The following is a 12,927-nucleotide window of genomic DNA, read 5'->3' as shown; positions in this document are numbered from 1 at the left end:
CTCAACAACAAAATTATTCTTATGACTTCAACATAATCAGACATAAGGAATAAAATAAGTGTTTAACCCAACCCGGTGTTACATGATCAGAGCAAGGTACCACTAGTAAAAGCGACAAAAAAAAGAAGTAATCCAAGAGCTACCTTCCACTTAGTTCAGCAATACTACTCTTGAGTATCTGCACGATGCCAATGTAAAGGAAACATTCAAACAAAAGGGGTGAGAATTCATTTCAATAATAACGATGTAGAATGAAGAATAGAATACAACATCTACACAATCATGCATAATAATATATCACATTCTTACATCCAAATCATAATCAACATCATACACGAAAACACCTCAATTATCATCAATATCATACAAAACCATATCTCAATTATTATTAGCATCTATGCCACATCATCTTATCCAATAATACATCAATAACAACCAATACAAATGCAACACTTATGCAATATACTTAACACCGACTCGACATGCATCTGGTACCAAATATGAACACTCAGGTTCATCTCACTCCATGATCCCCACCATAGGATCGATCCCCTCTTGAAACCAGAGCAGACAAAAATCGCTACCATCACCATAGGTAACGCTTCATCAATCCCCCATAATAGGAATTAGTTACTCGCACCCGATCCATCATAATGGGATCGAGGCTCACCAAAACTCGTTACCACCAACATAGGTAACACTTCACTTATCCCCTATAATAAAAATCAGCTACTCGCACTCGATCCATCACCATAGAATCAACGCTCATCAAAATTAGACCGAAGCCCGTACACCAAGATGCATGACCCTCAAATAACATTGATTAACACAACAAGGTTCACCTAAAGAATCCCCACACATACATCTCATCATTTATGCATCACATCATTCATCATGCAACAACCAATTCATGTTTTCACGTGAATAATATCAATAAAAAAACAGCAACTCGTCGACATCTTAACATCATCAACATAACAACATAATCATCACACCACGATATTAAAACAATGCAACGGTTCATCAACCAAACGTATAAACCAATACATTCATTAACATACTAGGTATGCTAATATTATTAAAACATTTCAACTATCACTACCATGTTATAGGTCTAAGTGTTAGCTTTCTAACACTTCAAACGACATCAAAATCGGACTTACGGAATAAAAGTTATGACCAAAATCGTCATGATATGTCAACAATTCATTAACCGAACATATGAACAAAAACTTCACCAAAACAATACGAATAGGAATAATACTCAAACAATTCACTTATCAGCATCACTTTATATCTCTGAGAGTCAACTTTCTAATGCTTCAAACCCCAACCCAAAATGATTTACGAGCTGCAAGTTATGATCAAAGCCGTGTATGAAGGCGTTACAAAAAAGTTGTTATTTTCTAAAATTTTCAACATAATTTTCATCTTCTTCAACCTCCAAAACGTCCATGAAATAATCATCAAAATTATTTCATCCCTGAAACAAAGTTATATCCCTCTATTTCAGATATTCAACGCTTCAAACGAAACTCGATTTGGACTCACTGATCAAAAGTTATGGCCAAAACGATTTCGAATGAAAAACACAAAAAAAGCTCGCGATTGTGACGGACATAATGCAATTTTTTTTGCGTTTTTCATCGTTGGAGGTCTTCCGGACCTCCGATTTAGATTCCGTAAAAAGTCAAACGCTCAGAAAATTACAACTCATGCAATACTCCAGTTATATAAAGTTAATTTACAGTTTTAACACAATTAAATCATCTAATCATTGTTTTAAGATTATGCCTAAAATCTTCAAAATTGTAACAATGGTGAATATATGTTCAATCATCAAAACAGAAAACTACACACATATAAGGCACACGAAATTCATCATATAATCATCATATAATAATCATCATAACATCAAAAGTTAAAATTTTGAATCAAAACATCCACCCCTAAGGAGGTTAAGGGTTCCTCCATCTATCCTTCTATCATACCCTTTTCTATTGGAACAAGTTCTCACCCTTACCTTAGATTTTCCAATAAGATGCACACTTCAAGGTCTAACAATGGAGTTTCTCTTTAGTCCTAACCCTTGCCTCTTCTCGCCACAAAATTCTATTTTATGTAAAACCCTCCAAATTCTCTTACTAACTTTTTCATCATTAACCTAATCCCCCCCTCAATTAGGAACTTCCACCATTGCCTCACTTATCATCTTATTTACCATCATACCCCTCTTGGCTCTAATTTTTTTAAATAAAATAATACTAATAATATTCTTCTTTTTCTCTCTACTATTTCCGCTCTTCTATTTTATTTCAACCAATTAAATAAAATAGTTATAGGCTAATTATTAAAAATTCTCATTATCCCCATTAAATAAGTAGAATAACTAAATTTCATTAGTTAATTAATATGCTCGGTTTCTAGTTACTTTATTATTTATTTAATTAATTTGAATAAAATACTATTTATTTCAATCACTAATTAAAATTCTAATTAATTATCAACCACTATACCAAACTCTTACTCCCTCTATACTTCTATTTCAAGGATACCTACCCCCACAATCATACACAATTAACTTAAAACACCCATTAATCATATAAAAATCTAACTAATTCAAATTAATTAATGAATTAAATTTGCGGTGTTACATTGTCACCATTCAACGTTCGTGATCACTCCTTAAATCTGCATCAAAGGATTCAATCTTCACAAGAGGTAACGATTTCTATCATTGATCATGGTCATTCGTAAGAATCACTAAAGGAGAATATCTTAATTTCCACTGCATTTTGGATCTCCATTCTCCTTCAGTAAAAGCCTTAGATCATACCTGGTGAGAACCCTGTTATGGAAAGCAGTCAGATTCATCTGTTACCTCGAACCTTTGAACCTATATACAAAAAAAAGCATTGCATGTTATCTACATTCATTGCATATGCATAGAAAAATCAAAGCTCTTAGTCTTCTTCCATTTATTTTAGGGATCTCAGTCATTTGCAAGTGAAAATGAATCCTGAAAAAAGAAGTAAATTTCAATTCAAGAATAAGAAAATGGACCTTGACAGTTTGAAGAAGTTGAGTGCCAAAGTGATTAAGCTCACTGAATTCGTGGAAGATTATGGGAGGATCTTGAGTATTTTGAATGAAAAGATGGAACTAATGAAAACTGTGACTATAGCTCAATTCTACGACCCACCTCTGTGTTGTTTCACCTTTTCTGACTTTGAATTAGCTCCTACTTTGGAAGAGTTTGAGAGAATTGTGGGCCATAATTTGAGGGACCATGATCCATTTCCCAAGTTTGATAAAGGTATCACTGCCAAGAGAATAACTTCAGTTTTAGGTCTGGATGTTCAGTTGGTTATAAGTAATTGGGATAAGAAGGGAATCTTCAGTGGTTTTTGTAGATGGTTTTTGGAAGAACAAGATGTGAAGTTGGAAAGTGGAAAGAATTTTATGTCATGCTAGCCCTATTGTATTATGGGATAATAATGTTTACAAATCTTGACAGTTTCGTGGATCATGTGGCCATAAGAATCTTCCTCTCTGGTAATCCAGTACCTTTTCTCCCAGCTGATATCTATTACGCCCTTCATAATCATCATGAAAAGAAAGGGGGGGACTATTTTGTGTTCCAAATAGTTGTTGCATGTTTGGTTCAGATCTCACATGCCAGAAAAAGGACCCTACACCTCCAAAACACTTAAACCCTCTCAGAAGTTAGCTTCCCTTACTGCCAACCATGTCAAATGGTATATCAGAGATTGGCAGACCTAGAATATTATTGTTAGCATTTGAGACTTCCCTAATTTAATTTTGATAGGGACTAGGGGTTACATCAACTGTAACCATATGTTATCACAGATGCAACACGATTACTCCATGAATGGCCTTCCAAAAGCTGAAGCGTTAGAGCCTTTCATTTTGAATGACATTAATGGGGACAACTCAATTATAAAGAAGATTAAGAAATCATGGAAAATAATTGTTGGAAGGGATAAGGAGTTTAGAAAGAGGAATATCCTTGTGAAAGAGCGTTAAACTCGTTGGGTAAGAGAGAGAGAGAGAGAGAGAGAGAGAGAGAGAGAGAGAGAGAGAGAGAGAGAGAGAGAGAGAGAGAGAGAGAGAGAGAGAGAGAGGTTAAGCTCCCATTTCCATTTGACCCCTCTATTTTTCCTCCAGTTTTTGAGCAAGAACCTATACTAGCTGAAGACGTTGAGAAGCTCAATGCCAAAATTAAGGAGCTTGAATTAGAAAACTCTGAGTTCGGCTTAAGCTTAATTAAACCACTTTGGAAAATGAAAATCTGAAGGATGAACGTCAAGAGAAGGACCTAGATCTTAAAGCCAACAACAAAAGAGAAAGAACATTTGAAGAGAAGAAGGATGAGCCTGATGATATCCCCATAGGTATAAAATATATGTTCAAAACCAAGAATGAGGAGTTCAAAAAATCCCACCTCAAAATTTAAGAGTTAGACCAATTAATGGAGAGGTCTCTTGTGGAGAAGAGAGAATCTAGAATCGAATATGAAGCTCAAATCCATGAACTCAGGGATACTCTCAAGAAGTGCAAAGATAAGTTGTCTCGTGAGGTCCTTCAGAAAGAGGAAGCTAAGAGGAGTTGTTTCCGCCTCGAGTACCAGTTGGTAGAAGCTAATAGAAGGATTGCAGCTTTGGGAAACCAAGGAGGTAGAAGCTCCAAGACCTCTATGTTAAATGGAATGGAAAGTTCCTCAACTTGGCTAGATTTGCTAACCTCAACATGCTGGAACTTCAAGAGAAACTCCAAGAAGCTGATTGGAGCATGTGTCTAGAGAACACACCTCAAGTTTTCAACTTTGTCATGTTTTGTAAGAAAATGGTGAAAGTTCTCATCACAAATCTTACTATGATCAAAAGGGTTGAGATGGAGATTAAGTTCACTTATATTTGAACTTGAATCACTTGTACGTGAATTTGAATCACTTGTACTTGAATTTGAATTTAAATCACTTGTATTTGATGTTGAATTTGAATTAATGAAAGTTGTCATTTTTGATTTCATTTATTTTTGTTGTTTTTATTCGAAAATCTTGTAAATAAAATGTTCTAACATTATTAAAATGAATAACAAAGATAACTAATAGCTTTGCACAAAAATACATCCATATATGCATCCATACATGCATCCATGTCATTCTTCAAATAAAATCTCATTTCATTGTCTTGTTCCAGTTCCACACTGAGTCCATAACATCCAATACGTAACCCAGAAGGCCATCAAAGGAAATTTGTTGTCTGACTACCCTGCACACCAACCTGTTAAAACTATGAGTCATTGAAGTTTGACTTCCCTAATGAAGATATTATGACTATAAAGTATTATGAGATCCCAGACCCTTACAAAGGACCTGAACCAAGATCTCGATGGAAGCTCTTGTTTGATGGTTCCTCCAATTACACGGGGCATGGTGCGGAGGTTGTTTTGGTGAATCCAAATGGTAAATATACTCCTTTCATAACAAGGTTGTGTTTTGAATGCACAAAAAATATAGAATAATACGAGACGTGCATCATAGGCATCAAAGCTGCAATTGACCTCCGAATTAAGATCTTTGAGGTGTGTGTGAAGGAGAAGAGCGATCCAAAACGCAGCAGAATTTAAAAATTTCTCCTTTAGTGATCCTTACGAATGGGCATGATCAGTGATAGAATCGTTACCTCTTGTGGCAATTGTAACCTTTGATGCAGATTTACGGAGAGATCACGAACATCGAACGATGACAACGCCTCTACTCAGTCCACACGAACGGATTCCTTCAATCTTAGTGCTAGCTGCTACGAATGAAGGCTTTGAGTGTGTGTGAGAGAGAGAGAAACGAAATTGCAACTGCACAAATGCTTCTGCGCAAGGGTTCTATTTATAGAACCACTTGTGTGGGCTACAAGCTAAAAAGCCCACTTAAGTGTATGTGACCCATATCTTATAATATGCCAAAATCACTTAAGCGCATGGTACCTTACCATATTTCGTATTCTACTTAAGTACACCGTACCTTACGATGTTTTAAAATTCACTTAAGTGCACCGTACCTTATGGTGTTCCTTAGTTACTCTATCTCTCATCAATCCGTCCTTTTGTGTGTGACACTCTAGGTTTTCGCGGCATTGACAATTATATTAAATCACGTATTTAACATAATAAATAGTGAGTGGTATCTAGCAACACATCACTGCTACCCAAGACACAAAAATGTCATGTGATCTGACAAATCCTTTTGTGATAATACTTGTGTGTACAATTACCCTTTTGCCCTTATGTCTATATTGAACACAAGGCATATACCATGTCATCCTTGTCCAGTTCAATATTGGGCCCATAGACATTTATCTTGTTACGTAAGATGGGAAAATTACATCTAGGTCACTCATGTCCCTTAGCATGCTTCGTGGAGTATCCATCAACTGTCTTTATGGTCATCCAGTTACGGACAACATTTGATCAGCAATAAGGCACTCGACTCTACATCTAGGGTCCATAGTGGTTTCAGGTCGAAGGGTGGTATACACCATTATCACCATGAGAATAACTTATGACACTTTGCATAAACTTCTATATAGTATTCTCATAGCGGGTCAATCCAATATAAATATTACTCTTAATATTCATACCTATGTTTAAGACTTGATAACTCCTTATCCATGATCCATGATATGTGATCATCAGTCTATATACATAATAGTCTTAATGCTTTAATGTTATCCCACTTCACAATAAAGCTCGACTACAGATACTTTAAGAATAGTGTCCTTATGTTTAATGTGATCTCATGATTAAGTCACACTTGATACATTAAATAGACTAGCTATTCTAGGCACTTTATTAAACAAACATAATAAATAAAAAGCCTTTTATTATTAATAAATAATTCGATACAAGTACCAAAAGTATTTCCCTCTAGGGTTTACACCAACAATATGCCACTAGCGCTAGAGCCAATCAGGCATACCCCTAATGCCCATAGATCTAGTATGGCCATCATGCTTCTGCCGCGCAAGAGGCTTTTTCAGTGGGTCAGCAATATTGTCAAGTGTAGGTACTTTGCATATTTTCACATCTCCTCTATCTATTATCTCTCGAATGAGGTGATAACGCCTAAGTGTGTGTTTGGATCGTTGGTGGGATCTAGGCTCCTTAGCTTGTGCGATAGCACCATTGTTATCATAATAGAGACCAATGGGATCCACAATGCTAAGAACTATGCCAAGTTCACTAATGAATTTTTTGATCCAAATAGCTTCCTTTGCTGCACTTGAGGCAGCAATATACTCGGCCTCGGTTGTAGAATCAACAACTGTATCTTGCTTTGAACTTTTCCAGCTCACAACGACACTGTTTAAGCAAAACACATAACCAGATTACGATCTAAAGTCATCCTTATCTGTCTGGAAGATAGCATCGGTGTATCCAATTACAGCAAGCTCTTCCTAACCTCCATATATCAAGAATGAGTCCTTAGTCCTTGTAAAATACTTGAGGATATTCTTGACAGCTACCCAATGAGCATCACCGGGATCAGATTGGTGCCTACTCGTTGCACTTGAAGCATACGAGACATCTGGTCGAGTACATAACATGGCATACATGATAGATCCTATTGCAGATGCATATGAAATCTTATTCATGCGATCCCTTTCTTCCTTAGTTGAAGGGGATTGTGTTTTTGATAGACACATGCCATGTTGCATAGGTATGAATCCTTTCTTGGAATCATGCATATTAAAGCGTCTCACCACTTTGTCTACGTATGTACTCTGACTTAGGCCAAGCATTTTTTATGATCTATCTCTATATATTATGATTCCTAATATATAGGCTGCTTCACCTAGGTCCTTCATACAAAAGCATTTCCCCAACCAAGACTTTTTCCAATGAGTAATATGTCATCTACATATTGTTGATTCTAAGTGTTGGCAGCAATTTTGGTAAAACAAAGAGTGTTCACAAGATGTCATGTGTGATGTCTTAACATGAGATATCCTATGTACCTGCTGGAGTTGAAGAACATATGCAAGCAGGATTGTTTCAAAATGCCACTTACAATGCTAAGGCTTCTGATATTGGATGTACCTGCTGGAGCTAAATTGGAAGACATATGCTACAGGATTGTTTCAGTTGACATACTCATTGTCATGGTAACTAATATGGCTGTACCTGCTATAAAAGGAAACTGGATTATGCAAGATTTTTCCAGATGTCAGACCCGATGTCATGACATCCTGTACATAGAACATTCAGTGTGAATGTCTGGTGTTTTGTGATTGCACAATTGTTGGCAATCATTGGTTGATTAAAGATATGGCTAGCTGGCGTATTCTATCAGGGATATCAACCAGATTTGTTTATTTTCCAAGGAGATCTTTACAACTGATATGAAAAGATTTGATTGGAAAATATATTTAGGGTTTTCAAGTTGTCCAATGTTTATATAAAAAGGGACTCAGAAAACCTGTTTGTACACACAACCAATACTGAGCGAAATTTAGAGAGAGAGCTAGAGTTTGTGTCTGTAGGCCATTCAAGTCATCCATAGATGATTGAATTGGACTGATTTGTCTTCTTGATCAAAGCTTTGAAGCAAGATCAAGAGTGTGTCTTCTTGATTGAAACTGTGAAGTAAAATCAAGAATATTGTAATTGAAAAGTATTTTCTTTTCACAAGGGATTGTTGTTTAAAATCACGGGTGTGTGATTGTAAGGGAAGTGAGTGGGTTCTCATATCTAAGAGTGCTTAGGTAGAAATTGCACGGGTAGAGATTAGGTGAGAAAGACTGTAACTTGGTGAAGTGTACGGATAGTCTTTGAACTAATTCTATTATAGTGAATTTCCTTCCTGGCTTGGTAGCCCCCAGACGTAGGTGAGTTGCACTGAACTGGGTTAACAATTGCTTGTGTTATTTGCTTTACCATTCAGTTTCTGTTTATCCATTGTTTATAACCAGATATCAGTGTCGTGACATTACCTTCGACATCTTATATCTGATACCAGAATTTCAATTGGTATTAGAGCAGGCATCCTGCTCTGGCTCTGGGTGAGATCTAGGGAGAATACTTTCTGGTACAATGGAGAGGGATGGAGGATCTGTTCATAGGCCACCAATCCTAGATGGTTCTAACTATGACTATTGGAAACCTAGAATGGTAGCGTTTTTAAAATCCCTGGATAACAAGGCTTGGAAAGCTGTCTTGACAGGATGGGTGCACCCTGTAGTCACTAAAGAAGGAGAAGCCACTACTGAAAAGAAGCTTGAAGAACAATGGTCCAAGGAGGAGGAGGATCTTGCTCTTGGAAATTCTAAAGCCTTGAATGCAATTTTCAATGGTGTAGACAAGAATATTTTCAGGCTGGTAAATAACTGTGAAGTGGCCAAAGATGCTTGGGACATTCTCAAGACCACTCATGAAGGCACCTCTAGGGTAAAGATGTTTATACTTCAGCTGCTCACCTCCAAGTTTGAAAAGTTAAGGATGAAAGAAGATGAAAACATTCATGAATTCCACATGAGTATCCTTGAGATAGCTAATGCCTCAGGAGCTCTGGGAGAGAAGATGACAGATGAAAAGTTAGTGAGAAAAATACTTAGGTCACTCCCTAAGAGATTTGCAATGAAGGTGACTGCCATAGAAGAGTCTCAAGACATCTCCAACATGAGGGTAGATGAGTTAATTAGCTCCCTCCAAACCTTTGAGATGGGATTGATTGAGGGAACTGAAAAGAAAACCAAGAGCATTGCCTTTGTTTCCAACACAGAAGAGGAAAACAGTCAAGATGTGGATAAAGAATGGGCAAATGAAGTTGCTATGCTGGGGAGACAGTTTAACAGATTGTTAAGGAAAATGGATGTCAGATCTAAGGCAAATGTCAAGAACATCGCGTCTGACATCAGTAAATCCAACAATGCTGGAAGAAAAACAAGAGCAGATGAGAAGCCCAAAGAAGGAAAAGAGGTTCAATGCTATGAATGTGATGGGTATGGACACATCAGGTGGTGAAGTAACCTTTGAGGATTTGGCCTCTACCTACAGAGAGCTGTGTCAGAAAAGTGTTGAACTGAACAAGCAGTCTTTAAATCAAGAAAAAGACATAACTCAACTTGAGAATGAGAAGGTAGAATTCTTGGAAACCATCTCCAAATTGAAAACAGAAGTTGTGGCTCTAAAGGTCAAGCTAGATGAAGATCAACAAGTTGAGAGCCAGAAGATAGTCCAACTGGAGAAAGAAAAAGCAGAACACGTGGAAACTATCCTCAAGCTAAAGACTGAAGTTGTGCTCTTAAACTCAAAACTAGAAGAAACAACCAAGTATGTAAGGATGCTGAACAATGGATCTGACTCCTTAGATAAGATTCTTCAAACTGGACAAAGTACATGAGTCAAATCTGGATTAGGGTTCCATAAAACCAAGGCTGAAAGTAGCTACACTGGCTGCAAACCTCAAGCTAAACCTAAATGCAGCAATAGTAAGAGCAGTTCCAAGATGTCACATCATATGTCACACCATCAGAAGAAAGAACAGCAGAAATACAAACACCTAAGGTGGAGATGTCATTACTGTGGGAAATTTGGACACTCAAGGGCCTTCTGCTATAAGCTGTATGGTTACCCTACCCCCCTTCATCAGCAACAGCAGAAGAGAAAACAGCAGTATGGAAAGCACCAAAGATGGAGATGTCATTACTGTGGGAAAGCTGGACACTCTAAGTCTTCCTGTTATAAGTTGTATGGTTATCCTAGCCATGGTCATCAACAGATCCACTATCAACCCAGACCTAAACATCACAGACCTATCAACAAGAAGCAATGGGTTCCTAAGACTAGTGTCACAAGTCTAATAGATCTCAAAGAAGAATGGTATTTTGATAGTGGATGCTCTAGACACATGACTGGGAACTCAGACTTGATTTCTGACCTTCACCCTCATGACTTAAGCTATGTAACCTTTGGTGATGGAGCTAAAGGTTTAAATAAAGGGGATAGGCAAGCCTGAGTGCCCTGGAGCTCCTAAACTTGACAATATTCTTCTGGTCAAGGGTCTGACTTCAAATCTAATAAGCATCAGTCAGCTAGGGGATCAAGGTCTGAGTATCATCTTCACTAAAGTTGAATGTCTGATTGTGAACAAAGATAGTGAAGTAATTATGAAAGGAATCAGGACCAACAACAACTGCTACATATGGAGCTCTCAAATGGATAATCCCTCTAAGATAAGCACAGCTGCAAGAAGAATCTTCAAGGGAAAGGAAAAGTGTCAGATAAGGTCACCTAACCTCAAGGAAGAAAAGGTCATGATGGCCCAAACACCTGAACATATGACTGGTGGTATGAAGTCTGAAGGTAGTGAGAGCCTTGCTGGAACTGAGACACAAGGAACTATGTCAGTTGAAAACAACAATGCTCAACCAGGGTGGATGAAACTACTGAGCATTATCTACAATGTCACATTCGATGCTATGACATTGTATTATGACAACCTGGCTTCAAAGGATTTGTATAATGAAAAGGGAAAATTAAGGGCTTGGTATGAGAGGCTCACAGTGTTCCTCACTGACAATGGATACAGGAAAGGAGGAATTGACAAAACTATGTTTGTGAAGAATGAAGGAGGGAAGCTCATGGTGGCACAAATATATGTAGATGACATAGTATTTGGTGGAATGTCAGAGTAGATGGTTGAACACTTTGTTAGACAAATGCAATCTGAGTTTGAGATGAGCCTTGTTGGAGAACTGACTTACTTTCTTGGGCTACAAGTCAAACAGATGGAAGACTCTATCTTTTTATCTCAAAGCAAGTATGCCAAGAACATTGTGAAGAAGTTTGGCATGGAGAATGCAAGCCATAAAAGAACTCCTGCTCCTACACATGTAAAAATCTCCAAAGATGAAAATGGTGTCAATGTAGATCAAAGTCTATACAGAAGCATGATAGGCAGTCTACTATATCTCACAGCAAGCAGACCTGACATTGCATTTGCTGTTGGTGTGTGTGCTAGATATCAAGCTGAACCAAAAGTCAGTCACATAAACCAAGTAAAGAGAATACTGAAATATGTCAATGGCACCAGTGACTATGGGATGCTATATACTCATGGATCTGGATCTATGTTGACTGGATACTGTGATGTAGACTGGGCTGGAAGTGCTGATGATAGGAAGAGCACATCAGGAGGATGCTTCTTCTTAGGGAACAATCTGATTTCATGGTTCAGTAAGAAACAGAACTGTGTATCTCTATCCACTGTTGAAGTTGAGTACATAGCAACGGGAAGTAGTTGTTCTCAACTGGTCTGGATGAAACAAATATTGTCTGAATACAATGTCACACAAGAGGTCATGACATTATACTGTGATAACCTGAGTGCTATAAATATTTCCAAGAATCCTATTCAGCACAGCAGGACTAAGCACATAGATATCAGGCATCACTTCATCAGAGAACTTGTGGAAGAAAAGATCATAGCACTGGAGCATGTTCCTACAGAGAGGCAATTAGCTGACATATTCATAAAAGCCTTGGATGCCAATCAATTTGAATGTTTAAGAGGAAAATTAGGGATCTGTGTGTATGAGAATCTATAGCAATCAAAGGAGTCTGGGGATAGTTCTCACAAAAAGAGTATGGAGTTTTGTGAGGTATGGTATAGCGAGAGATGTGATTGGTGTAAAGATTCTATGAGATTTATTTACCTTTGGTCAATTTTGACTAAAAAGGGGGAGAAGTATATGGAGCTGGTGGAGCTGGGTGAAGCTGGGTACTGGCTGAGATGAATGAACAGAAGTACAACCATTATTGGAAGAAGTGCACAGGTGTTAAAACAGAATGTTTCTGTTGGTCTGTTAGCAGATGTCAAAGAGGATGTCTGATATGGTGCACAGGTGT

Source organism: Lathyrus oleraceus, chromosome 2 (assembly GCF_024323335.1).
Source record: "Lathyrus oleraceus cultivar Zhongwan6 chromosome 2, CAAS_Psat_ZW6_1.0, whole genome shotgun sequence".
NCBI lineage: Eukaryota > Viridiplantae > Streptophyta > Magnoliopsida > Fabales > Fabaceae > Lathyrus > Lathyrus oleraceus.
The sequence above is the reverse complement of the archived record's forward strand: the minus strand, read 5'-3'. Positions refer to the sequence as shown.